At 38.1% G+C, this 25,938-nt stretch overlaps 1 pseudogene; it reads left to right on the top strand.

Moving 5' to 3' along the window:
* The first annotated feature begins 1,318 nt into the window (after window positions 1–1,318).
* LOC122640200 lies at window positions 1,319–6,980 on the top strand (annotated as a pseudogene).
* Window positions 6,981–25,938: the final 18,958 nt, after the last annotated feature.

The following is a 25,938-nucleotide window of genomic DNA, read 5'->3' as shown; positions in this document are numbered from 1 at the left end:
TTTTTCTCTGCTTAGATGAGAGGAGATGAGGAGATGAAATTAAATCATCCTTTGTTCTTAGTTTCAAAGAGACAAAGACACTACTTATCAATTATCCTCTCAATCTCTCAAATCTTAGAAATCAATTATGAATCCAATGGTTTTTTATTTATTTATTGTTTTCTCTCTCTATCCTGACAATGTGAGCCTACGTGGATGATATTACTATTCTTCTTATTGCTATTGGTTTGCCGTGCAAGATTCCTACTACACTAGCATCATGGGGAATCTTGTCCCTTAAATTTTAGAAGTTGGAATCACTAAGGTTGGTGTGATTAGCTCCAATTCTACATCTAAAACCAATCCTCTTTCTTAATTTCCCCCATAGAATAAAATATGTGTTATTATGTATACACATATCTAAGGTTGGAGAGAGCTCAAACTCAACGATTGAAGTGGCCACACCCTTAAGATCTGGATCTAACAAAAGCATTGCTGAGGAAAAATACGTTCTTTTCTCTAAAAAAAAATTTGCCCAGTCAATAAACATGAGTACCATTCAATTCCTCAATGAAATGGTTACCTTCTTCTTCTTCTCTATGGTAATTGCAAATTTCAGCATCATCTTCTTCTAAAGTTTGGGCAACAATTGTTCTTTTAATTCTAATTTTCATATTAGATGTATAAAAAATAAGTCATAAAAATAGGAATTGGATTTCCCCCCCTAAAATGATAGTAAGATTATGAAGTACATCATGTTATGTTTAGTTGATTTGCAATCATTTGGAAGAGCAAGATTAGAATTTCTCCATTCATTAAATTTGAATAAATAGTATGAAAGTACACCAAGAAGTAAAAATTTAGGAGGGGAGTTTCCCTTGAAGGAGGAACTCCTTCACCAATGGCCATCATTGTGCTTCGATGAGAGTCAATGAACAGCGAGGAGCAGTTTTGAACCTTCAATATATAAGGGATGTAATGGTGTTCTTACATTCATGAGTATTGGAATTCATAAACTATGGAACATAGAAGCAGAACAGTATCAAACGGATCTTCATTATTCTTTCATATTTATTGATTACAAAGAAGGGGCCTATTATATATAGGCCTAAGAGAAACTACTTACCTGTAATAGTAGGTGTATATATGGGTGAAGGAATCCACATGTTGGAAACTCAATCACCTATAATACACATTCCAAGACTAAAGGATTACAATATGATATTATACTATTCATGAAAGATTGAGAGAGATACAATTGAAGATTGCAAAAGATTATGCTACTAATATATTCTAATACTAATATATTCCTAATATATCTCTAATACTCCCCCGCAAGATGAGCGTGGATAGAAGAGAAACGCTCAGCTTGATTATTGAATTGAAAGCCTACACAATCTACAACACGTGTGTAACTGAAATGGAGAGAGTCAGATGGCGAGAGTTAATAGCGAGCTTGAACGGCGAGGTCATGGAAGACATAGATGGAGATTGGTTGTATGTCGTGGGAGCTCGTAGGAGCTTGGTGCGGTATGATTCATCGGTAGAAATTGGGGTGCCCGCGAGCTATTGAATGGCTCCTGGTGCACAAATGAGAAAAGGAGTGAGAAGAAATTGTTTGCCCGCGTGCTGTGGAGCTGCTGCTGGAGCACTGATGAGACAAGGAGTGAGAAGAAACTGTGTGTGCCCGCACGCTTTGAAGCTGCTGCTGGTGCACTGTTGAGACAAGGAGTGAGGAGAGACTGTGTGCCCGCACGCTTTGGAGCTGCTGCTGGTGCACGAAGAGAGAATGAAATTGAGATTTGTGTTTTTTTTTTTTTTTTTGTGTGTTGTAGGCCTAAGTCCTCTACCTGAGGCATGCCCCTAAAAAGGGACCTCAACTCAGGCATGACTTAAGGACGACAGAAATAGAGCAATCAACGTAAGGGAGGAAATATTGTAGCGTCGACCTACGCAGACTACGGGAACCTCCAACCATGATCGATGGGAGAGATGGATGAATGCAAAAGGTGGAAAATTAAAGAAGGGCAATAAAAGAAAGGAAATTAATATGGCAAAGACTAGCAATGGTGGATGGGTTGTTTTTTTTTTTTGACGAAAGGGAATTAGGCCATGATAGATGAGGTGGTGATGTTAGTGCGGTTGCGGATGCGAGATTTCAAAGAGAGAAGGGAGTAAAAGAAACTTATAGATCTAAAAAGGAAAAAGCAAGGGAATCATAAAAACGAAAAACTAGAGAGGGAAGAATGGCGGATCGAGTGCTCATTGGAGCCTTGAAGGCTCTGATACCATATTGGAACTCATAAACTATGGAACATAGAAGCAGAACAGTATCAAACGGATCTTCATTATTCTTTCATATTTATTGATTATAAAGAAGGGGCCTAATATATATAGGCCTAAGAGAAACTACTTACCTGTAATAATAGGTATATATATGGGTAAAGAAATCCACATGTTGGAACTCAATCACCTATAATACACATTCCAAGACTAAAGGATTACAATATGATATTATACTATTCATGGAAGATTGAGAGAGATGCAATTGAAGATTGCATAAGATTATGATACTAATATATTCCTAATATATCTATAATAATGAGTGAATCGGTGAAGGAAAACTTTTCCAAAAAATTTACTTGGCGAACTTTTAGGCCCCGTTTGTGGTTTGTTTAGCGGAATAGTTTGCAAGGAGTGGGATATAGTGTTGTGGTAAAATGTTGATATGTCATTGCAACAATCCGACCCCAGGCTGATTGTTTGCAAGTGGGTGGGAATATTGCGATAATGGAGGGAACATAATCATTACTATTGTCTACTGACATGGCATTGCAAATCCCATAATTTTCTCAGCTCTTGGCTTTACAAAGTCCCATGAAATATGTGGGATTTTGCAACTTTCCCATGGAATGCTACAGTAATCCATCAACTCTTTACTTTTCCAAACACATGGGATCCACCCGTCAGTAATCCCACAACTCTCTCACCCCATAAATCCCTCTAAACAAATGGGGCCTTAAGAGTTTGGAATTTGGATCACCTACTTGTACGGGTTGTCACACCGTAGCTCTGATAAACTCAATGCTGCTCTCATGAAGTGTCTATTGGCCCCAAATCTCTGAAGTGTGTGGGCATCATGAATCCTTCTCCAGTGCTACTCTCATGTTGTAAAATATTTAATCAAGATGTATGGAAATGCTTGTTTATTCCATTGATGAGAGGTTATATTTATATAGCCAATGAAGAAGAATAAAAATAGAAAGGGAATCGTATTACAAGGAAGAATAAAATCAAATAAAATCAATCTTGTAGAAAGAAAGAATGAAAGAATAAGATCAAGATGAGATCAATCTATATAGGTGTATTATCACATGTGATGAATGTGATAAATGTGACGTGCATGAGCTCCAATACTCCCCCTTAAGTTGGGCTGTGAATGTTGGGAACACCCAACTTGGCCTTAAGAGTGGAGAACAAAGTAGCACCCAAAGCCTTAGTAAAGATATCCGCGAGTTGACCAAAACTTGGAACATAAGTTGGGCGGAGAAGGCCATTGGTAATGTTATCGCGAATTCTATGGCAGTCAATCTCAATGTGTTTTGTACGCTCATGGAACATAGGATTGGCTGCAATATGAAGAGCAGCTTGATTACCACAAAATAGGGGAATGGGGTAGGTCCATGGAATTCCCAAATCCCGCAATAGAGTGGTCAACCAAAGAAGTTCACAAGTTACAACGGCCATTGAACGATATTCGGCCTCGGCTGAGGAGCGGGAGACAGTGTGCTGTTTCTTCGACTTCTGTGAGATTGGACTAGAACCAAGGAAGATACAATAGCCAGTGGTTGATCTTCTGGTTATTGGATAACTGGCCTAGTCTGAATCACAGTAAGCACGTAGATTGAGGGAGCTAGAAGAGGATAACAAGATGCCCTGGTCGGCGGTGCTGTGCAAGTACCTAAGGCGTCCATGTGAGGTTACCGGGGTTGATGCGTGAATTGACTCAGGACCGTAACAATATGAACAATATCGGCCTAGTGATGGTAAGATAAATGAGCCAGCCAATCAAGCTTCGATAAGGGCTGGCATCGTTTAGTAAATACCCTCGGAGGAGGATAGCTTAAGATGCTACTCCATAGGAAAGGTAGTAAGGCGAGCCCCAGTAAAATTCATGTCCGAAAAGATATCCAAAGTATATTGGTGTGGATTCAAATAAATTCCTTTGTGAGACCGAACGACCTCAAGGCCAAGAAAGTATTTGACGGGGCCGTGATCTTTAAGGCAAAATTGCTGGTGCAAGGTGGACTTCAAGGCAGTGATGGCGGTGGAGTTGGGCCCTGTGATGAGGATGTCAATGACGTAAACCAAAATATAAATGGCGGAGGCATCACGACCTTTGAAGAACAAAGAATAATTGGCCTTGGACTGGGTAAAACCAAGTCCAATTAAAGCTATAGAGAGCTTGGCAAACCACTGGCATGAAGCCTATTTGAGACCATATAGAGAGCAATTGATACGACAAACAACGTTCTCCCCCTGTCCCTGGTAACCAGATGGAAGTTTCATATATACTTCTTCATCAAGGTCACCATGTAAAAAAGCAATTTGCACATCAAGATGGTAGAAAGACCAATGTTTGACAGCCGCAATAGCAAGTAAGGTACGAATAGTAACAAGTTTCACAACTGGGGCAAACGTTTCATGGTAATCGATGCCCTCAGTTTGGGTGTAACCCTTGGAGACCAAACGAGCTTCGTAACTTGGGGGGGGGGGGCAGGGATGACTATATTAATGGCATGAATAAAATAATAGTGTACACCCTAGATTTGACTTGCTCCCTGCCATGATCGAATGAGAATGGATAAGATGCTCATGGGATTGACGTGGGGGGGGGGCAAGGATGACTATATTTCTAGGAGCGAACTCGAGGTGAAAATGTAAAAGAAAATTAATTACAAAACAACTAGGTTTGTTTTTTATTTTTGGGTAGAAAAATAGGTTTGTTTTTATTTTATACTTACTTTGTCTTGTGAAACACTGAAACTACGTGTTTTGTAATTTATTTTTCATTTCTCATGCAAATTAGAAAATTAATACTTATTTATTTAATTTTTGGATAATTGGCGTTCAAATGGAATGACACAGGAAGCTGATTGGTGCCAAGGCCTTCAACAAAGGGTATCGAGTGGTCATTGGCAAAACCTTCAAAATGGCACGTGACGGTGAGTCCGGTCATGGGACCCACACCTTATCAATGGTGGCTGGAAACCTCATCCAAAACACCAATGTTTTTGGATTAGGCAATGGCACGACCAAAGGAGGATTGCGAAGGGCACGCATAGCTGCCTATAAGGTGTGCGGGAAGCACGTCGGAGATAACCCGTGCACGGATGCAGACATAATCGCCAGTTTTGATGCCGCCATCCACGACGGCGTTGATATTCTCTCCGTGTCCCTGGGAGGCCCCCCCACCAACTACTTTACTGACAGCATTGCCATTGGCTCTTTCCACGCCGTCAGGAATGGTATCCTTGTGGTAGCCGCGGTTGGAAACGATGATTTGGTTGGAGACGCCACCGTCGCCAACACGGCCCCCTGGTTGTTAATGGTGGCTGCCAGTACCATGGACCGTCAATTCTTGGCTTACGTGAAGCTTGGCAACAATAAGCAATTAAAAGGGTAGAGCCTCACTAAGATTTCCATGCCCACGAATGACAAGATGTACCCTCTGGTGATCGGTCTTGAGGCAAAAGTGAAGGACGCTTCGTTCGAGGATGGCCTGACTTGCAATATTGGGTCGCTGACCCGAAATGGGTAAAAGAGAAGATAGTGGTATGCATCAACGGTGAGATCTTGACTGTGGACTAGGGAAGACAAGCACTCGCAGCAGGGGCTGTGGGGATAATATCGATTGACGCTGATGCTTTGATCGTTGAAGCTAACGTGCTCCCTGCATCGCATTTGACAATCACGAATGGTCGTGCATTGTTCCAATACATGAAATCGACGAAAGCACCCATGGCTTACATCTTACCGAGCACGACGGAGCTAGGGACAAAGCCAGCACCTATGATGGCCGCATTCTCCTCCCGAGGACCTAATAGCATGACTCCCGAGCTTCTCAAGCCAGACATCATTGCACCAGGTGTGAATGTCATCGCTGCCTTTACCAAAGTAGTTGGAACCAAACAGATTCCTTTTGCCACAATGTCAGGCGTCCATGGCTTGCCCTCACGTGGCGGGTGTTAGTGGCGTCCTCAAGAAACTCTACCCTAATTGGAGCCCCGCTGCCATCAGATCTGCCATCATTACCATCGGTATTAATTAACCCTCTCTTTATCTACAGTACTATTGATCTTGAGATTTGAGACCTCTTGATTCTTCTTCTTCTTCTCTCTTTGGTTTTGTTTTGGTGATTTTATCATATGTGTGGTGTGTATGCAGTAATTACAAGGGATAATGCAAGGGAGCCGATGCTGAATGGAACAAATGTGAAAGCAAGCCCATTCAACTATGGAGGTGGACACATTCAACCGAACCGTGCCATGGATCCTAGTTTGGTATATGACTTAACTCCCATCGATTACTTGAACTTCCTATGTACCCTTGGCTACAACCAAACTTTAATCAGAGTCTTCTCCGAATCGAAACTGCCTTACACATGCCCTAAGCCCGCCATCAGTCTCCTTGACTTCAACTATCCTTCCTTCACAGTACCAAACCTCTCTGGCTTCGCCATTTTGATAAGGAAAGTGAAGAATGTTGGGTCATCCCTAGCTACATACAAGGCCATTATTCGCCCTCCCTTGGGAATTTCTATTTCGGTGGAGCCACAGATCCTAACATTCGATTCGGTTGGACAAGAGAAGACATTTAAACTAACCCTCAAGACTAATCGACCTGGTTTTGCTAAAAACTACGTATTTGGAGAGCTTAAATGGACTGATGGTCGTCACCTAGTCAAGAGTCAGATTATGGTTAAGGTAGCTGCAACATAGAGATCGATCGAGTTTCTTGATTCTAATTTTTCTCTGCTTGGATGAGTGGAGATGAGAGAGATGAAATTAAATCATCCTACGTTCTTAGTTTCAAAGAGACAAAGACACTGCTTATCAATTATCCTCTCAATCTCTCAAATCTTGGAAGTCAATGATGAATCCAATAGTTATTCTTTTTTTTTCTTTTTTGATGAAAGAAAGAAAATTTCTATTAAGCAGAGAAAAAGGTACAACTATCGTTTAACCATGGTGCATTAGTAGCCAGAGTTTTCTGTGCTAAGGACTTAAGCCAACATAATAGATGGGGGTCCATCATATGTTTAGACAAGATACCTGGTGAACGATCCAAAATTTGTAGAAAGTATTCCAACACTTCTAGAGGCCATGGAGAATGGGATGAAGTTGGAAGAAGTCCAGGTAGCACCTTGTTAGAGCACCAAACTTCTTTTAGCTTCAAACCTCTCAATTTAGCCAGATCAAAACCATTGAGAATAGCTAACAGTTTTGGTTCCAAGTCATGGTGGCTTTTAACTCTTCCTATATTTAACAAAATGAATTTCCCATCTAACAAAATGCCAAGAGTCCATCCGGAACAGCCTATGTCTGTGGAATCAAGCCCTGCGCATAACAAAACAGAAAAGTCCAAAGTAGATAAATGAAGCTTATGATTAACATGCATATCCTGATTATTAGAAAGTACAATATTGGGTGTGAATTCACCTAGAGGGGGGGTAAATAAGTGAAGGTTGGAAAACAAAAAATTATGTGGAAAATAAACAAGTAAAGATAACCAATTGACAAGCAATAATTAAAGAGAGACACAAAAGATTTATAGTGGTTTGGCTAACACGTGCCTACGTCCACTCCTCTCAACTTAGAGAGAATTCCACTAAATTAAATCTTAAGTAAGAGCAAGAGGACTAGTACAAATCTTGATTAAGAGCAAGAGAACTCAACTACTCTTGATTCCGAGCAAGAGGACTCCTTCTCTTGATTTCGAGCAAGAGGACTCAACAACAACTTTAAACAAAGTAAAAGAACTATTAAATGGTTTAGAGTTACCTTAAAATTTAGTAGAAAAGATGCTACCTTTCAATGTATGCAACTTGGATGCAAGTGTGTATGAAGGAGCAAAGATGAGATTAAATTTTCTTCGATCTTCTTGATTTTGAAAGAATAATCTCACAAGGGAGTGCTTGATTGCTTAGAGCTCTTGATTGATGATTGTTGTAGTGTTTAGAACCCTAATCAAGAGGGTATTTATAGGCTAGAGGCTTAGAACCAATTAGGAATCCAATTAAGAAAAGAATCCCACATTCTATAAGTGATCCGGTATGCTGGATGGGAATCCGGTATGCCGGATTACCTATTTTCCTTAAGAGATAGGAGAATAACGGTCATAATTAATTAGTCAAGCACTGATCCGGTATGCTAGATTGGGATCCGGTATGCCGGATTAGGGCAAAATACACCCAAGAGAGGATCCAGTATGCTGAATCCTTATCCAGCATGGGTAAAGGGGTTATTGGAGGTGTTTCTCTGAGACACCCATTAATCCGGTATGCCGGATTGGGATCCGATATGCCGGATTGGGCAATTATGGTGTAACTTTAGTCTAATTTCCTCAGCGGTTATTTTGGGTATTTCAAACCCAATTGGTCACATGATCAGGAGTTCGAATAACCTCCTAGGGTCATTCTAGATGGATGCATGCGTGTGTGTATGCATTACATCGAATGTGACTCAAGAAACAATAGAGATTACATATTTGTAAATAGACAAAGTCTTCAATTAAAAGTCTTCAATTCTTCAATGCTTTAAGCTTCTAAACATGTCTTTGACTTCCAAGCTTCAATCTTCTTTTGAAAGTGGTTTTTGAACACTTGTATATGCTCCCCCTCACTTGATGTTATACTTTGACTGTAAAACACTTAGAACATAAGCATTAGTCCAAGTCTTATTTGTTATCATCAAAACATCATCATAGGGATGTCTTGGAGGAAGTAGAGTGTAGGACCAATTTCCTAACAATCTCCCCTTTTTTGATGATGACAAATAATCCATAAAAGATATAAATAATAGAGGGCAATAATGAGCAATAATGTATGCAAGGAATAAGAGACAAGAATAATAATAATTCTTTAAACCAAACAAATTTATTTATAAGACCATAATCATTATCCATTACAGCTTTCAAACAAAATATAATATACTTCTGCCCCTTTGGCATTATAAAAAAGAAAGTCAAAACATATCAAACAGGAGGATCAAAGGGTGGAAGAGGTGAAATAGAACTGGATGCACCGGCGAACGGCGGTGGAACTCCTTGTGGAGTTGCTCCTGGTGTATCAAGAGAAAGATGTCCAAGATTGAGAGCAAGAGTTTAAAAAGAGTGAAGAAGCTTGTCTTGGAGCAGATACATGTTGTTAAAGCCGGTCTTCACATCATCACGGAGAGATGCCACATCATCTTGAATCCGTTGTTGTCCAAGTTCAGTTCCATGATACGAGTGTTGGCTTCATCCATGTATTCATCAATGCTTGACGCCCAATCGTGTAGAGATGCCGGTAGCCCTTCTCGAGCAATAGGAGGAGGAAGCATTTGGTCTCCCAATTCTTCTTCGACGAACACATTGGAAGGAGGAGGAATAGCTATTGTATGAAAACTATTCTGAGTGATGTATTGGGAGGAAACAGGGGCCACTTCCTCACGATCAAGATCTAAGTTATACTCCCAAAAAACACGAGTGAGGAGCCTACCATAGGGAAGGTTAGTGCTCCTATGAGGATGAGTACAAGATTCCATGTATCGCATGATGAAGTAAGGAAGATTGGTAGGGTTATTGGTGTAGATGCAATAAGTGATATAAGCTTGTGGCGTAAGACTCTTGTTTCTATCACCACCCCTAGGAATAATGTTGTGTTGGACTATGTAAGAGATGACATGAGGTATAAGACGAAGGCGACCAACAACAACAGTTCCGGCATTTGGATCAAATTGTTTTAGGATGGAGGAGTATATCTCTTCATGGTTGATCAAATCACCGAAATTGGTATTCTTTGGAGTCCAAAAGATGCAGGGGCCATCATTTGGAATGTGAAGGATGCGAGCAAGATCATCAAGAGAAAGGTCTATGTGAGTTCCCTTCACATAAGAATGAAGTTTCAAGTCTTGTTCCACTCCGCTGAAGTAGAGGTTGGTGTAGAAATACTTGACAAGGTTTGGATAGCAAGGGTCATCCATGTTGAAAATGGGCTCCCAACCGCGGTCTTCGAGATGAATGCTATTGAAAGAAAACACATCCACTTCACATCCTTCTTCAATCTTTCTTGCTTGGTAGAGATGCCAATTTGCTCGGCATTCCCTAGACCGAAACAAATGATCTTCTCCTTCAGCATATGGTTGTCTTGATCCACTTCCTCTTTCTCTTTTGGAGGGTTGTTGTCTCTCCGGCATAGGGTCCTTCCCTTTTCTACTCATGGTGGAGAGAGGTTTGAGAAGAGAAAGAGATTTTTAAAGTAATAGAAAGAATTTAGATAGAGGGAAGATGATATGATGAATAGTGAATCAGAACAGGACAAAGAAATGGGGTTTAAATAGGCTTGAAAAGAGGTCCAACAGTTATAAAATGGGAAGATATTCAAACATCCCGTATACCATTTCCTAATCTGGTATACCGTCTCAGACAATAACGGTTAAAAAACTGCCAAAGAAGCTGATCCGGTATACCATTTCAAGCAAGAACAGTAGGAAAACAGCAATTTTGAAAGAAATAAGTTTTAGAAAACATTTTTAGCTGAGATAAAAGGGTCACACAACCCAAGATCTCTTCTAAGAGAGCAGAAACGTTCTTCACTCAAAGGTTTTGTGAAGATGTCCGCAAGTTGCTTCTCGGTTTCAATATAGTCAAGTCAGATTTTACCTCTTTGAGCTGTATCACGAAGAAAGTGATGACGAATATCAATATGCTTAGCTCGAGAGTGTAAAATCGGATTCTTGCTAAGATTAATTGTACTTATGTTATCACATTGGATTGAGGAGGTGTCAAACTACACTCCATAGTCTTGGAGAGTTTGCCTCATCCAAAGCACTTGTGCACAACACCGTCCGACTGCAATGTATTCAGCCTCAGTGGTAGAAAGAGCAACTGAATTTTGCTTCTTACTAAACCACGACACTAAACACGATCCCAAGAAGTGACAAGTTTCACTTGTACTCTTACGATCCACATGACATCCGGTAAAATTGGCGTCGGAGAAGCTAACAAGATCAAAGTCATTGTTCATTGGGTACCATAGTCCAATGCTTGGAGTTCCCTTCAAGTACTTAAAGATTCTCTTTACAGTACTCAAATGAGATTGCATAGGTTTGACATTCCCAGATAGTATGTCCCTTCTTGTTGCAATTATTGCATACAATAATTTGAGGGATACAGGGAGTCTTCCCTTTGGGATTGAGGTTCTTAACTTGAAGACTTTTCTTCTTGGAATAGCATTCCTCAAGAGAATGTCCCCTCTTTCTGCAGTAGTTACAATATTTATTTTTCTTAGCTCATTTGCTTGCTATCTTACTTGAACTTGGCTTTTGGGTTTGTTTTGAACTCATGTTCACATCATAGCCTAGCCCTTCCTTGTTGAAAGGTGCTTTAGATTAAAGTCCAAGTAAAATGTCAAGAGTCTTTTTACCATTGGTGAAAGATTCTAAAGCTTTACACAATTTCTCTTTTTCTTCTTCTAAGTTATTAACTTGAGAAGTTAGAGTTGTATTTTGGTCTTTGAGGGTATTTATCTCTTTTAAGAGATTCTTTTTAGTAGTAGCTAACTCCATGCTACTTTGGTAGAGGTCTTCAAAAGCTTCTTCTAATTCTAGAAAATCCTTATCCTTATGAGATAGAGAAGTGGGGGTAGAAGTGGGGGTTGCCTCATTTTCACTTTCTTCATCTTCAATAGCCATAAAAGCAATGTTGGTTTGCTCTTCTTCTTGAGAATCTTCATCTTCCTCTTCTTCATCGCTTGAATCGAATGAGTGTTCAGCTTTGTATACCTTTTTGTATTTCTTTATCTTCGGACAGTCTCCCCTAAAATGTCCTGGCTTCCTACACTTATAGCAAACAATGTCTTTTGAAGAAGAATCATTATTTTCTTTAAGAGCATTTTTACCTTTTTGGTCTCTTGAGAGTCTTCTCTTGTTGAATGTGGCTTTGCCTTTGTTCTTCAAAAACTTTGAGAACTTCTTTGAGAGATATTCAATCTCGTCATTAGATAGTTCTTCTTCATCATCACTTACTTCATAGTATGATTTGAACGTTACAACCTTCTTCTTTGGTTCTTTTGGTTCAATCTCCTTGGTGTCTTGTTTGAGCTCCATCTCATGAGTTTGGAGTGATCCCAGCAGCTCATCTAGACTTAGTTTGTCAATGTCTTTGGATTCTCTTATGGCTGTAGTCTTGGGTTTCCATTCCTTTCAGAGGGATCTTAGAATCTTTCGGACTTTCTCACCATTGGAGTGGATCTTACCTAATCCTTTCAACTTGTTCACAATGTTAGTAAAATGAGTAAACATTGCATATATATCTTCATCATTTTTCATTTTAAACAATTCATATTCATTTACTAACATGTCAATCTTGGATTGTTTCACTTCAGAAGTACCTTCATAAGTTACTACCAATTTATCAAACATCTCCTTAGCGAAGTCACACATGCATGTCCGGTTATACTCTTTTTCTCCCAATGCACATTGGAGATAGCTTATAGCAACATAGTTGAGTTATATTTTAGCCTTTTCAGGTGGAGTCCATTATTCTTTGGGCTTGTCTATGGTATTAGGTCTATTCTCTATAACTTTCCATGCGTCAATGTTATTGGCACACATGAAGTTCTTGAAGCGATTCTTCCAATAGGAGAATCCTTCACCTTTAAAGAAGGGAGGTCTAGTAATGGTGTATCCCTCAATCTTTCAATTGCTAGAGGATCCCATGATCTTTAACTCTTAAATGGATTGAAAAACAATCACGATCTTAAGCTACCGCTCTAATACCAAATGTGAATTCACCTAGAGGGGGGTGAATAGGTGAAGGTTGAAAAACAAAAAATTATGCAAAAAATAAACAAGTAAAGATAACCAATTGACAAGCAATAATTAAAGAGAGACACAAAAGATTTATAGCGGTTCGGCCAACACATGCCTACGTCAACTCCTCTCAACTTAGAGAGAATTTCACTAAATAGAATCTTGAGTAAGAGCAAGAGGACTCGTACAAATCTTGATTAAGAGCAAAAGAACTCAACTACTCTTGATTTTGAGCAAGAGGACTCAACCAATCTTGATTCCGAGCAAGAGGACTCACTACTCTTGATTCCGAGCAAGAGGACTCACTACTCTTGATTCCGAGCAAGAAGACTCTTTCTCTTGATTTCGAGCAAGAGGACTCAACAACAACTTTAAACAAAGTAAAAGAACTACTAAATGGTTTAGAGTTACCTTAAACTTTAGTAGAAAAGATGCTACCTTTCAATGTATGCAACTTGGCTGCAAGTGTGTATGAAGGAGCAAAGATGAGATTAAATTTTCTTCGATCTTCTTGATCTTGAAAGAATAATTTCACAAGGGAGTGCTTGATTGCTTAGAGCTCTTGATTGATGATTGTTGTAGTGTTTAGAACACTAATCAAGAGGGTATTTATAGGCTAGAGGCTTAGAACCAATTAGGAATCCAATTAAGAAAAGAATCCCACATTCTATAAGTGATCCGGTATGCTGGATGGGAATCCGGTATGCCAGATTACCTACTTTCCTTAAGAGATAGGAGAATAACGGTCATAATTAATTAGTCAAGCACTGATCCGGTATGTCGGATCAGGGAAAAATACACCCAAGAGAGGATCCGGTATGCTGGATCCTTATCCAGCATGGGTAAAGGGGTTACTGGAGGTGTTTCTCTGAGACACCCATTAATCCGGTATGCCAGATTGGGCAATTACAGTGTAACTTTAATCTAATTTTCTCAGGGGTTGTTTTGGGTATTTCAAACCCAATCGGTCACATGATCAGGAGTTTGAATAACCTCCTAGGGTCATTCTAGATAGATGCATGCGTGTGTGTGTGCATTACATCGAATGTGACTTAAGAAACAATAGAGATTACATATTTGTAAATAGACAAAGTCTTCAAGCAAAAGTCTTCAATTATTCAATGCTTTAAGATTCTAAACATATGTCTTTGACTTCCAAGCTTCAATCTTCTTTTGAAAGTGGTTTTTGAACACTTGTATATGCTCCCCCTCACTTGATGCTATGCTTTGACTATAAAACACTTAGAACATAAGCATTAGTCCAAGGCTTATTTGTTGTCATCAAAACATCATCATAGGGATGTCTTGGAGGAAGTAGAGTGTAGGACCAGTTTCCTAACATTGGGCATAATAGAGGGGGGCGCAATACGAAGGTCTTGCATCCAGAGTTCAATCCTCTTTAACACAGTTAGAGGATGAGGTTTAACAAAGTAGAAAATAAAATTGTTCCTGGAGATCCAAATAAAATAACAAGTTATAATAAAAATAGAAAAAACTAGACAAGAGATGGCTTATCAAGCTTGCGATTGAGGAAAGTAGAAATGCAGAATTGTCTTATAGATGGGAAAGAGATGAATTCTGTCCTCAGACCCAAAGGACCAGCTGCCCAGATATGTTTAACCTAGTCACAAGATAGCAGTAAATGCTAGAGGGTCTCATTACAAGTGCCACAGAATGCACAAGTTGGGTCGATCTGAGTCCATTTCGAAATAGTATCCTTAACTGGAATCCCTGCATTTAATACACGCTAGAAAAAAATTTTAAATTTCGAATGGAGATTGAGTTACCAAAAAAATTTCCGCCAAGCGGATAAAGACAAATCAAAGCAAGAGGAGTTAGAAATGAAATTAGCTGCTTTTTTAGTGATAAAACGACCATCCCTAGTGAGGGTGCACCACCATGAGTCCGAGGAGTCGATGTAGGGGATGTGAATGATGTGAGGTCGATAAGAAGGGAGAGAAATCCTCAAAAAATCTAGATTCCAGCAGTTGTTTGAGATAAACAAATTGACCTTTTCAGGAAAAGACCTCTGAGATTCCTCAGGTTTGAGGGAGAATAAGGGTTTTGATGGGATCCAAGGATCGGTCCAAAATACAGTGTCCATTCCATTTCCAATTTTCCTAATACAAAAAGATCTCAGAGTAGGGATAATTTTGGTGATGCTATTCCAAACCCATGATCCCTTCCAATTTTTAGTCCTAGGGTCAAAAAGATAGGTTTTAAGAAAGTATTTAGCTTTAAGAACTTTGGTCCACAAGGAATTTGGTTCAGCCAGAAGTCTCCACCCTAACTTAAGAAGAAGGGTAGTATTTTGGATACGAGTGGGTCAAAAACCTAGACCCCCACGGGCCAAAGGGGGTCTAGGTTTTATTCTTGATCATTTTGTTGTGAAAAATGTAATTCATCATTTGATTATATAGATTCCATATCATCTTCATCTTTTATTTATTTTACTTTTTTTGATGAAAGTGTAATCACACAAACCACACACCAATCTTAAAAGGTTAACCGACTTTTAGGACCGTGGAATGGCGGATATACACAACACACATTTTATTTATAGGAAATTTACACATACCACCCCTGAGGTTTGACGAAAGGATATTTTCACCCCCCAGGTTTGGAAAATTCTGCATACCCCCCTGAGGTTTGCAAATGGTAACAAATAAGCCCATTCCGTCAGTTCATGACTGACACTGTTAAAAATTAGACTTGAACTGACAGAATTGCCCTTCTAAGAAGAAACCAAAAAAAAAAAAAACAAAAAACAAAACCTACAACTCATCTTCTCCAAAATCGATTGGGGAAGATGAGTTGCAACCATCCCAGCGCCCCATTGATTCGTTAAAACATTTGCCACTCAATCACTCCTCTTCAACCTCTTTGCCTGAACCGAATCATCACCATCTTCACCATCACTCTTTGCTACACCCTCAAACCCTAACCCTAAACTCAATTCAGGAATGTGAAATCTGGAATCGCGCCGTGCAACTTGTTCCTGAACAAATTCAACAGCGTTAGATTCTTCAACTCCGTAAAAGATTTTGGAATCTCACCAGAGAACATATTGTTGGAGAGATCCATTGATTTCAAGCTCTTCAGATTGCTTTGGGGGTGTGAAAGACATGTAAGGGTATTTATGTAATATCCCTTCATATGTTCTAATATAATCCTACTTGTATTAATGCCCAGGCTGTGAGGGGCAATCTAGTAATTAGCCCATCTGACCTAAACCCTAGTTTCCTATAAATGCTAGCTGGAGGCAGCAGTCTAGGTATTCCAAACTAGATACTCAGGGTGTAATGCTTTAAGCAACGTTGTGCTTAAACCCTAACCCTAACAATCTTAAAGCATTAGGTTTTTCGTTTCCCTGCGATCAAGATCTGCTTTAGATTTTGGATTAACGTTCGGCTTCGGTGATTTTCTCCAATCGATTTCGGGTGTGATTGATCATTTTTCTTTTGAGGGATCAACGTTCATACATATCATTTCTGGTTTGTTGATCGATTTGTATGATTGGTTTCGATTTCATTTTTTAGAAAACAGAATCGTGTTTCTACACTATAGATCAACGAATTGATTACCTAACCAAGGCTGTGGATCAAGGCATTGATTACCTCATCGATTTTAGCATTCGGCTTCACTCTCAGTTTTGGCGATCGGCATCTGCCACCCGCAAAATCAGTTGTACAAAGAGGAAGTAATTGATTGCTTTGATTGAAAAAAAGAAAAGAAAAGTAAACGTTGGCAGCTTCTCAAAAGCATTGATTACCTTTTTTGATTTGAAAAGGGTTTTGTCCTTTCTCATAAACCTTTGATTTGACAGGACATTAATGCTTTCTCTGATTTGATTAAAAAAAGAAAATGCAAATCAAAAGCAGCTTTTGGCAGAGTACGTTGGCAGAGACTTCTCTTCAAAGTTTTAATTGGCTGATTACCTAATTAAAAAAAGAAAAAAAAAAGAAAAGGGAGAAGCCGCTAGTGACCGTACCAGAAGCCAGTGCCAGTGACCTGCACCAACAGACAGCGACATGCGCCAACAAGCACTACGAGTGTGGACGCCGCTGTACCGCCGCTATCTTTTTCTTCGTCGTCTAAATCCAGGGTTCTCCATATCAGGTGTGATTGTTCCTTGGACCATTTATTTTTATTTGAATTTTTTCCTTGGACATATAAATAAATCACATAATAATGGAGAAACATGCTGTTCCAATTGAGATGATCAAATTTGAAAGCTTTAGTGGCTCTGAGTTCAGTTCTTGGAAAAGGAAGACTCAGATTGGACTGAAGTTCCTTAATATTTTTCTACACTGTGGTAAATACCTTTTCTAATTGTACGGACCTAACTGAAGTCCAATGGATAAGTGATGAGGACTTTTGCAAAGACTATCTATTGAACTGCCTGTCAGATAGGCTGGCAGAGACCTATAGTAAATATGAGACTGCAAAAGAGATTTAGAAAAACCTTGATGCCCAATTCAAAAAGGAGGAGGAACTATCAAAGACCCACTTAGTTGATAAGTTCATGGATTTCAAGTTTCAAGAAGACAAGGAAATCACTCCTCAAGTTACAGACTTTGAGAACTTGAGAATAAAACCGAACCAAGAAAATATCCCTGTTGTTGATGCATTTTTAGTGGGTGAAATTATTTTTAAGTTACTCTCTACCTGACATTCCTTTAAAACTGAGATGCATAGAAAAAAAACACAAGTGGGGCTGGATGATCTCAAACGGTTCATTAGAATCGAAGATGACAACATAGCCAAGAATAACTTGGAAATGGTGAAACAACAACAGGCATCTGCTAATTTGGTTTCACAACCCAAGAAATATCTTAGGCAGTCCAAGCCACCTAAGAAAAAACCCCAACAGTTGGAGGCCAAAAAGACTAATTTTAAAAAGAGGGGCAAGTCCCGCAACTATGGAAAGTGGGGTCACTATGCATCTGAGTGTAGGAGTCTTAAGAAAGGAAACATTGACACATCCCAGAAGGAAGTTCACATGGTGGTAGACAAGACTGAGCCTACTAACTTTGTTGCCATGGTTGGCAAGGGTAAAGGGTTGGTTAGTACATCTTCAGATTAGTGGTTAGACTCTGGGGCTACTTGTGATGTTTGCAATAACAAGGACCTGCTAACTGATATTGTTCAAGTAGCAGAGACTGTCACTGTTGCAAATGGAGACGTCGTGAAAGTGATACAACAAGGGACAACAAACTTGGTTCTTTCATCATGTAAAATACTTATTTTGAAAAATGTTAAATTTTTTTCTGATTTTAAAAAGAATTTAATTTCAATTGAAATTTTGCTTGATGCTGGCATGTCTATTACTTTTAGTAGTGGTAGAGTAACATTATCTGTTAACTCTTTTTATTTTGGATGTGCTTATAATTTGAATGGTATATTTAGGTTGAGTTTAGCTAATGAGACAATAAATCAGGTTAACCATAATTCACTTGATCCCAAAATACTATATTGTAGTTAAGACATGTGAACTATAGGAAAATGATCAAACTAGCTAAAACTCATAATTTATCATTAGACACTTCAATTAGATTTAACAGATGTGAAGTATGTCCTCAAACCAAAATAACTAGAAAATCTTTCAGACCGATTTCTAGGAGCACTCAACTTCTTGAACTTATACATTCTGACATTTGTGACTTTAAAAGCTACACAACTAAAGGAGGTCGAAAGTATTTGATAACATTTATAGATAATTTTTCTAGATGTTGTCATTTATACCTGTTAAAATCTAAAGATGAAGCATTTAAAAAATTTAAAATTTTTAAGAATAGGGTAGAAAATTAGTTCAACTTGAAAATTATAAGATTTATAAGTGATAGGGGAGGAGAATACAAATTGATAGGGTTCAAGAAATTTTATGCATCTGCGGGCATAATCCTTGAGACTACTGCTCCTTACTCACCTCAATCAAATAGCATAGCTGAAAGAAAGAACATGACGTTAACAAAGATGTTAAACTCCATGTTATTGACAACTGACATGCCCTCTTGCTATTGGGGAGAAGCAGTGTTGACTGCAAATCACATTCTAAATAGACTACCACATTCAAAACTGACTTTTACACCTTATGAACTATGGCATAATCATCCATGTAGATATGACACTCTTAAGGTTTGGGGCTGTATAGCTTATGTTAGGATATAAGACCCTAGGAGACCTAAGGTGGGAACTAGAACAAACACTTGTGTATATCGAGGTTGTACAGAAGATAATACTGCAGATCGATTTTTGGATCTATCAACCAATGTGGTGATAGAATCTAGGGATGCTATATTCTTTGAGGATAAATTCCTTAGAGATAAAGGTCTGAGCTTGCCTGGTCTGACTGAAGTGGTTACAAAATCACTTTTGGAATCTGAATCAATTATTTCTGACACCACTCCCACAATGCTCCTTGAATCAGAATCTAGAAGAGTATCTACTAGAGATCGAGTATCCAAGAATTTTGGTGATGATTTTGTGACCTACCATTCAGAGGTTGATCCATCCACCTATAAGGAAGCGATGAGATCTAGGGACTCACTGTTATGGAAAGAAGCCATTGATGAGAAAATGAGCTCTTTAATGCAGAATGAGACCGGGCACCTTGTTGATATGCCTAGAGGGGCCAAGACAATAGGGTGTAAGTGGGTACTGAAGAAGAAACTTAATCCGGATGGGTCTATAGCCAGGTATAAAACACGGTTAGTAGCTGAGGGCTATAAACAGGTGAGAGGGATAAATTATTTTGACATCTACTCCCCAGTCTGCCATTTGGCAACGATAAGGATTCTTCTTGTCATAGTATCTATTGAGCACTATGTTGTGTATCAAATGGATGTAAAAATGGCTTTCCTTAATGGAGACCTAACAGAAGAAATCTACATGAACTAACCTGAAGGGTTTATCATGGAAGGTTCTGAAAAAAGAGTTTATAAATTAAACAAATCTCTCTATGGTCTTAAACAAACACCTAAATTGTGGCATAAAAAGTTTGACAAGACAGTAAAGAGCCTTGGTTTTCAAACCAGCAACTCGGATAAGTGCCTTTATTTTTTATCTAAGTCAAACAAGGTCGCAATTGTTTAAACAAATTTGCTTGTATGCAGATGATATGCTGATTCTAGGTTCTGATCTCTCTGTAGTGAGTGACATTAAAGAAACATTGTCCAAAGAATTCGACATGAAAGATCTTGGGATGAGAGTAAGCTTCAGTGAGTAAGGGATCACCCTTAGTCAGACTCGTTACATTGAGAAGCTACTTTCTAGTTGGGGATACAGTGATTATAAATCGATTGAGACACCCTATGACTATAACAAACGGTTAAAACCTAACACAGGTGACATAGTGAATCAGTTAGATTATTTTAAACTGATTGATAGTCTCATATATGCAATGAGTTGCACTAGGCCAGACATAGCCTTTACGGTAGGCATGCTGAGTCATTTTACTAGCAATCCTGAAAAAGAGCACTGGGATGTCCTATCGAGGCTGATGAGATACCTTAAGGGTACTCAAGGTTATGCTCTATGTTATATTGGACATCCTTCAACTTTGAAAGGATATTCTGATGCATGGTGCCCAGATTTGGGAGACATCAGATCCACCAGTGGTTATGTATTTACACTAGGAGGAGCAGCTGTAGCATGGAAATTCAAGAGACAGACTAGTATTGCTCTGTCATTTATAGAATCGAAACTTTATACTCTAGCTTTTACGGGAGATGAAGCAGAGTGGATAAAGGATCTGATCATAGATATTCCATTGAGGAGTTTTAAGTTAAACTTTATATCTATATTTTATGATAATCAAGCAACAAAGATGATTGTGAATAACTCACTCTTTAATGGTAAGAGGAGACACATCAAGTTGAAACAGGCCATGCTGAATTATAGAACAGAATAAGGGATTATCACTTTGATTGATGTGAGATCGAAGGATAATACGGCAGATGCCCTTACAAAGGGATTGAACAAAGATTGAACATTCAAAACTATGGGAGAGATGGGGTTAAAGACCATTTAGTCAAGTCTTAACCTGACCCAGTATTATTTTGAATTATTCGAATCTCATCTAGCCTTGGTAAGCATTCGGGACAGTTTACATGTTTCAGATAACTTAGTTAGGTTACTAAGTATGGGGGTTTGTGAAACCATTCCAAACTTGATGGTATAGCAAATTTTCATGTGAAGTCTCCTTACTTTGTTATTCCACAAAGGAATATGAAAAATGTCTGATATGTTTCAATGATATTGTGCTAGCCTTTATGTCATTCCAAATTTGATGACATGTCTTTTATAGTATGGTATACCATTTCAAATTTGATGATACAACATAACTCTATGATTGATATAACGAACATAGTATTCCAAATGGAAACATGATACGGTCCTTATGATAGAGACTATATAGGATCGAGTTCTTGTAAAGAAACTTGATGATGATGCTTATTGTTTTTTGATTTACCTTCAGTCATATATGAAATATACTAAGTTCTTATTGTTGAACTAGATACTATTGTGCAAATGATTGAATTCATATTATCTTATGAAATTCATATTTGATAAATTACAGAAAATGACGAAGATAGAGGAGAACGGTTGAATCTGGATCTCGATGAGGATGACTTACTTGATGAGTAAAGTCACATGGATTGCAAGGACTTTTCCTTTTGATTATTTCTTTTGGTTTAGCCATTTGCATGTGGAACTTCGGATTTATTGTTGGATTTTGTTTTGATCTAAAACCCTAGTTTTATTTCTTGAAGTTTACTTATTACTTACTTGTTTTATTGGATTATTGATATTCAATTTATATTGATTCAATTACTAATTGAACAATGGTTTCTATACATGTGTGATGGATATATGTAGAACATAGGAGGAGATTGTAAGGGTATTTATATAATATTCCTTCATATGTTCTAATATAATCCTACTTGTATTAATGCTCAGGCTATGAGGGGCAATCTAGTAATTAGCCCATCTGACCTAAACCCTAGTTTCCTATAAATGCTAGCTGGAGGCAGCAGTCTAAGTATTCCAAACTAGATACTTAGGGTGTAATGCTTTAAGTAGCCTTGTGCTTAAACCCTAACCCTAACAAGACAGAGTGACTCAAAAGAATAAGAAGAAGAAGAAGAAGAAGAAAAGGAAGGGAGGAAGTGAGAAGAAGTGTGTGGTGATGAGGAAGGTGAAGGAGATGTCCTGTGCTGCACTTTTCAAAATATTTCGTAAGTTATTGTCATGTACCACAACAGTGGATGTGGCAGATCATCGGGAGTTTTGACAGAGTCACTCGGATTCACTCCCTGCTCCTCTGTTCTTAGTTGCCTTTTGTTTTGTTTTATTTATCTTTCTTCTAATTTTATTTTTGATTATATCTTCAATCAGGGTTGGGTTTTGGGTGTCTCTAGTCTCCTTCTCTGTGTTCTTTGTTGAAAATTTAGCAGAACATGTAGATGCCCATAATGGGTTGTAACTTGTAATTACTTAATAGTTTCAGTCTTTGCTTAATGGGTTTTTTTTAGAGGGAAGTGGGGTATCTGGAATTGATGGGATTACAGGGAAGAATGATTAAATTAGATGTTGTGGCTCAGTGGGTCTTCGGCATCTCCGATGCCTCAACAGGTAAATCCCCAGTCATATTGTTGTTACAGAAATCAAGAACTTCAAGGTACTTGAGAAGAGAGAGTTGGGAAGGGAAGCTACCATTGAAGATGTTAGAAAGGTTCAACTGTCGGAGACCGCTAATGTGAGAGAGTTCGGAAGGGATGGGACCAGAGAGAACCTTAGCAGCGACGGTGAGATTAACAAGGTTGCGAAGGTGACCTATATCAGGGGATAAAGTGCCAGAGAGGTTCATATTGGAGAGGTCAAGGGAGACGACTCGACGGTACCCATCATAAGAAACTCCAGTCCATGTGCAATAGCTTGTGGAGACATTCCAGTTCTAGAGTGAAGCTCCTGGGTCGTCTATAATGGCGGATTTCAGGGAGAGTAGAACTCGGTATTCCGGGATATGAGATTGCTTCTCGGCAACAAATAGGTTGTTGAGCAGGTAGAGCAGAAGTAGAATTAGAAATTGCATTTTTTCTTCTTGATTTCTATAAATCAGAGTTTGGAGAAGATGAGTTGCAGCTTTTGTTTTGTTTTGTTTTTTTTTTTTTGGTTTCTTCTTAGAAGGGCAATTCCGTCAGTTCAAGTCTAATTTTTAGCAGTGTTAGTCATGAACTGACGGAATGGGCTTATTTGTTACCGTTTGCAAACCTCAGGGAGGTACGTAGAATTTTCCAAACTTGGGGGTGAAAATATCCTTTCTTGAAACCTCAAGGGTGGTATGTGTAAATTTCCCTTTATTTATTTTACATGCTTTTTTATTGAAACTTGACATGTGAAAGAGTCATCCTAGACTCTGGGGCCTTCATGATTACACTTCATTTTTTTTAACTATAAGAATAAAAAGTATAGAAATCCATTTCTTAATACCGTTTCATCTTCTTTTTGTTCTTGGGAATAAATCAATATAAAAAAGTTGCTGAGAAATAGAAAAAAAGAAGCTCTAAATTTGAAACTTCTGTGTGGCAAAAATAAAAGGAAGAACTAAGGGGGGAGTTGCTCTTTAATGAGCACATGGTTAATTTTATGGGTAAAGCAGTAATTTTATGTTTAAAATAAACCAGTTCCTCCAATGCAACTTCTACCACTACCACTACCACCTTTTCGTTTCTTATGTGGGCTGCATACACAAGAAATCAAAGCCTTAAAAGATAGAATCACATTTGTATACATTTAAGACACATTTCAAATTTTGGTTTAAAGTTTTACCCAAGATAAGAGTGAGATTCTCTCACATGAACTCAATCTTTTACCACGATGGAACACGTAAAATGAAGCGCAAAATTTTAATAACACTTAAGCTATGTTTGGTTTCCAAGAAAAGAAAAGAAAAAATTTTAATTTTTTTTTGAATTTGAGAAGAGAAATAGACACATAAATCAATAATTCTAGCATCATGGTTTTTGTCTTATTATTATTTTTTCTTTTCTTTTCATGTTTCTCTTAAAAAGAAACTAATAAGGTAACTATTATAACATATCATGAGTTGCATATAACAACATTAATTCTAACAAACTACAAAACACTATACTTATTATGGGGCAAGAGATCGATGTCCGGTTGTGTAGCGTCTGCACCAACGCGGAGCCAATTAGAGTGAGTACCAAAGCATTTGACTAAATGGGATTTTTTATTTCACTAGGGCCTGAGTGATAATTTCGTGCGATCCTATGTCTTAGTGCAATAACCACGTGACCGGTTAACGTTATTTTTTCCATCATTATAATAGGGAAAAAAATTTCCCGTGATGTCAGTGTAATATTACCTTCTTACATGGTTTTTTTTTTTTAATTTTAATTTTATTGTTTTCTCTCTCTATCCTGACAATGTGAGCCTAAGTGGATGATATTACTATTCTTCTTACTGCTATTGGCTTGCCGTGAAAGATTCCCACTACACTAGCATCATGGGGAATCTTGTCCCTTAAATTTTAGAAGTTGAAATCGTTAAGGTTGGTGTGATTAGTTCCAATTCTACATCTAATGTAATGCCCCTAAATCCATCAAGGAGTTTAGGTCGTTAACGGTCCACAAGATCTAAGTCTTAGGGACATAGGAACCGAAATGTGAACCAAATTTATAAATCATCTAGTAACCTCAAAACATAAATTGCAGCGGAAGTCTTTAACCACATCCATTCAATCAATATAATAAAATTCAAGTCTCCAATAGTAATAAAAATTTAACTGACTATTACATCGTCTTAAAACCCAAATTAATCAAAGTTAAATGTCCAAAAAAATTCAAGTCTGAAAAAGAATTTAAATCAACTTCAAGATTCAATCTTAATGATGTCTTCTTCACAATCATAAGCTTCATCCTCATGATTCTCCACACAGGTCTGATCAATATCTACGGTCTCTCCATCTGAAACATAATTGGGGTAAGCTTCAGGAAGAAACTTAACAAGATAACATCTAAATCTCATACGAACATTTAAAAAAACAACATGCACGATAACAAAGTTGGAAAAATATATACATAAAATTAGGGTTACTCATCTCTATAGCATATTTCATAAAAACTACAACATCGCATATACATAATTAAGTACCAACACCATGCTTACACCTGGTCAAGATCATAACCACGATATCAATTTTTAATCATGAACATGCACATTAATGTAATCACAAACACCTGCCTTGCACTGTACTACAAGCGCAGCTCACTCACCAAAGGTGAGAACAAGAAGTATGCCCCGTACCATACTACAGGCTCATCTTCTCAATCACAATTCAATAAAAAAAAAACATCCATACATCTATAAACATGCAAAAGATTATCATGTTTCCATAATCATGAAGAATATCATCATAACATCCTTCTCACTATATCTCATGCTATTATGTCTATAAATCAATGAATTTTTCAACATAGTTTTTTCAAATAAAGTTGTTAAACACATGTTTGTAAAATCAAAATTTTAAAATCAAGAGAGGAGAATATTTTTAACATAAAATAAGCACAAAGTATGGATGTTAATTCACAGGTTTGTTGAAAATCGAATACTAAAGAAAAAGCTTGAAGGTGCTAATGGTGGAAGACCTCCCTCCTTCTTGTTTTCTTTCTTTCTCTCTTCCTCTGTTTTTTTTCCACGATTTCTGCCTCTCTTTTTTCTTGTTCTTTTTTTTTTTTCACGGTTTTTATCTTTCTCTTTTACACTATTTCTTTCCCCCCCTTTCCTATTTTTAATTCAACTCAATCTCTCTCTCTCTCTCTCCCTCTTCCACGTTTCTCTAAACGTGGGAATCTCCACCCCT

Source organism: Telopea speciosissima, chromosome 9 (genome assembly GCF_018873765.1).
Source record: "Telopea speciosissima isolate NSW1024214 ecotype Mountain lineage chromosome 9, Tspe_v1, whole genome shotgun sequence".
Lineage (NCBI taxonomy): Eukaryota > Viridiplantae > Streptophyta > Magnoliopsida > Proteales > Proteaceae > Telopea > Telopea speciosissima.
This window is presented reverse-complemented; position numbering and strand designations above follow the sequence as displayed.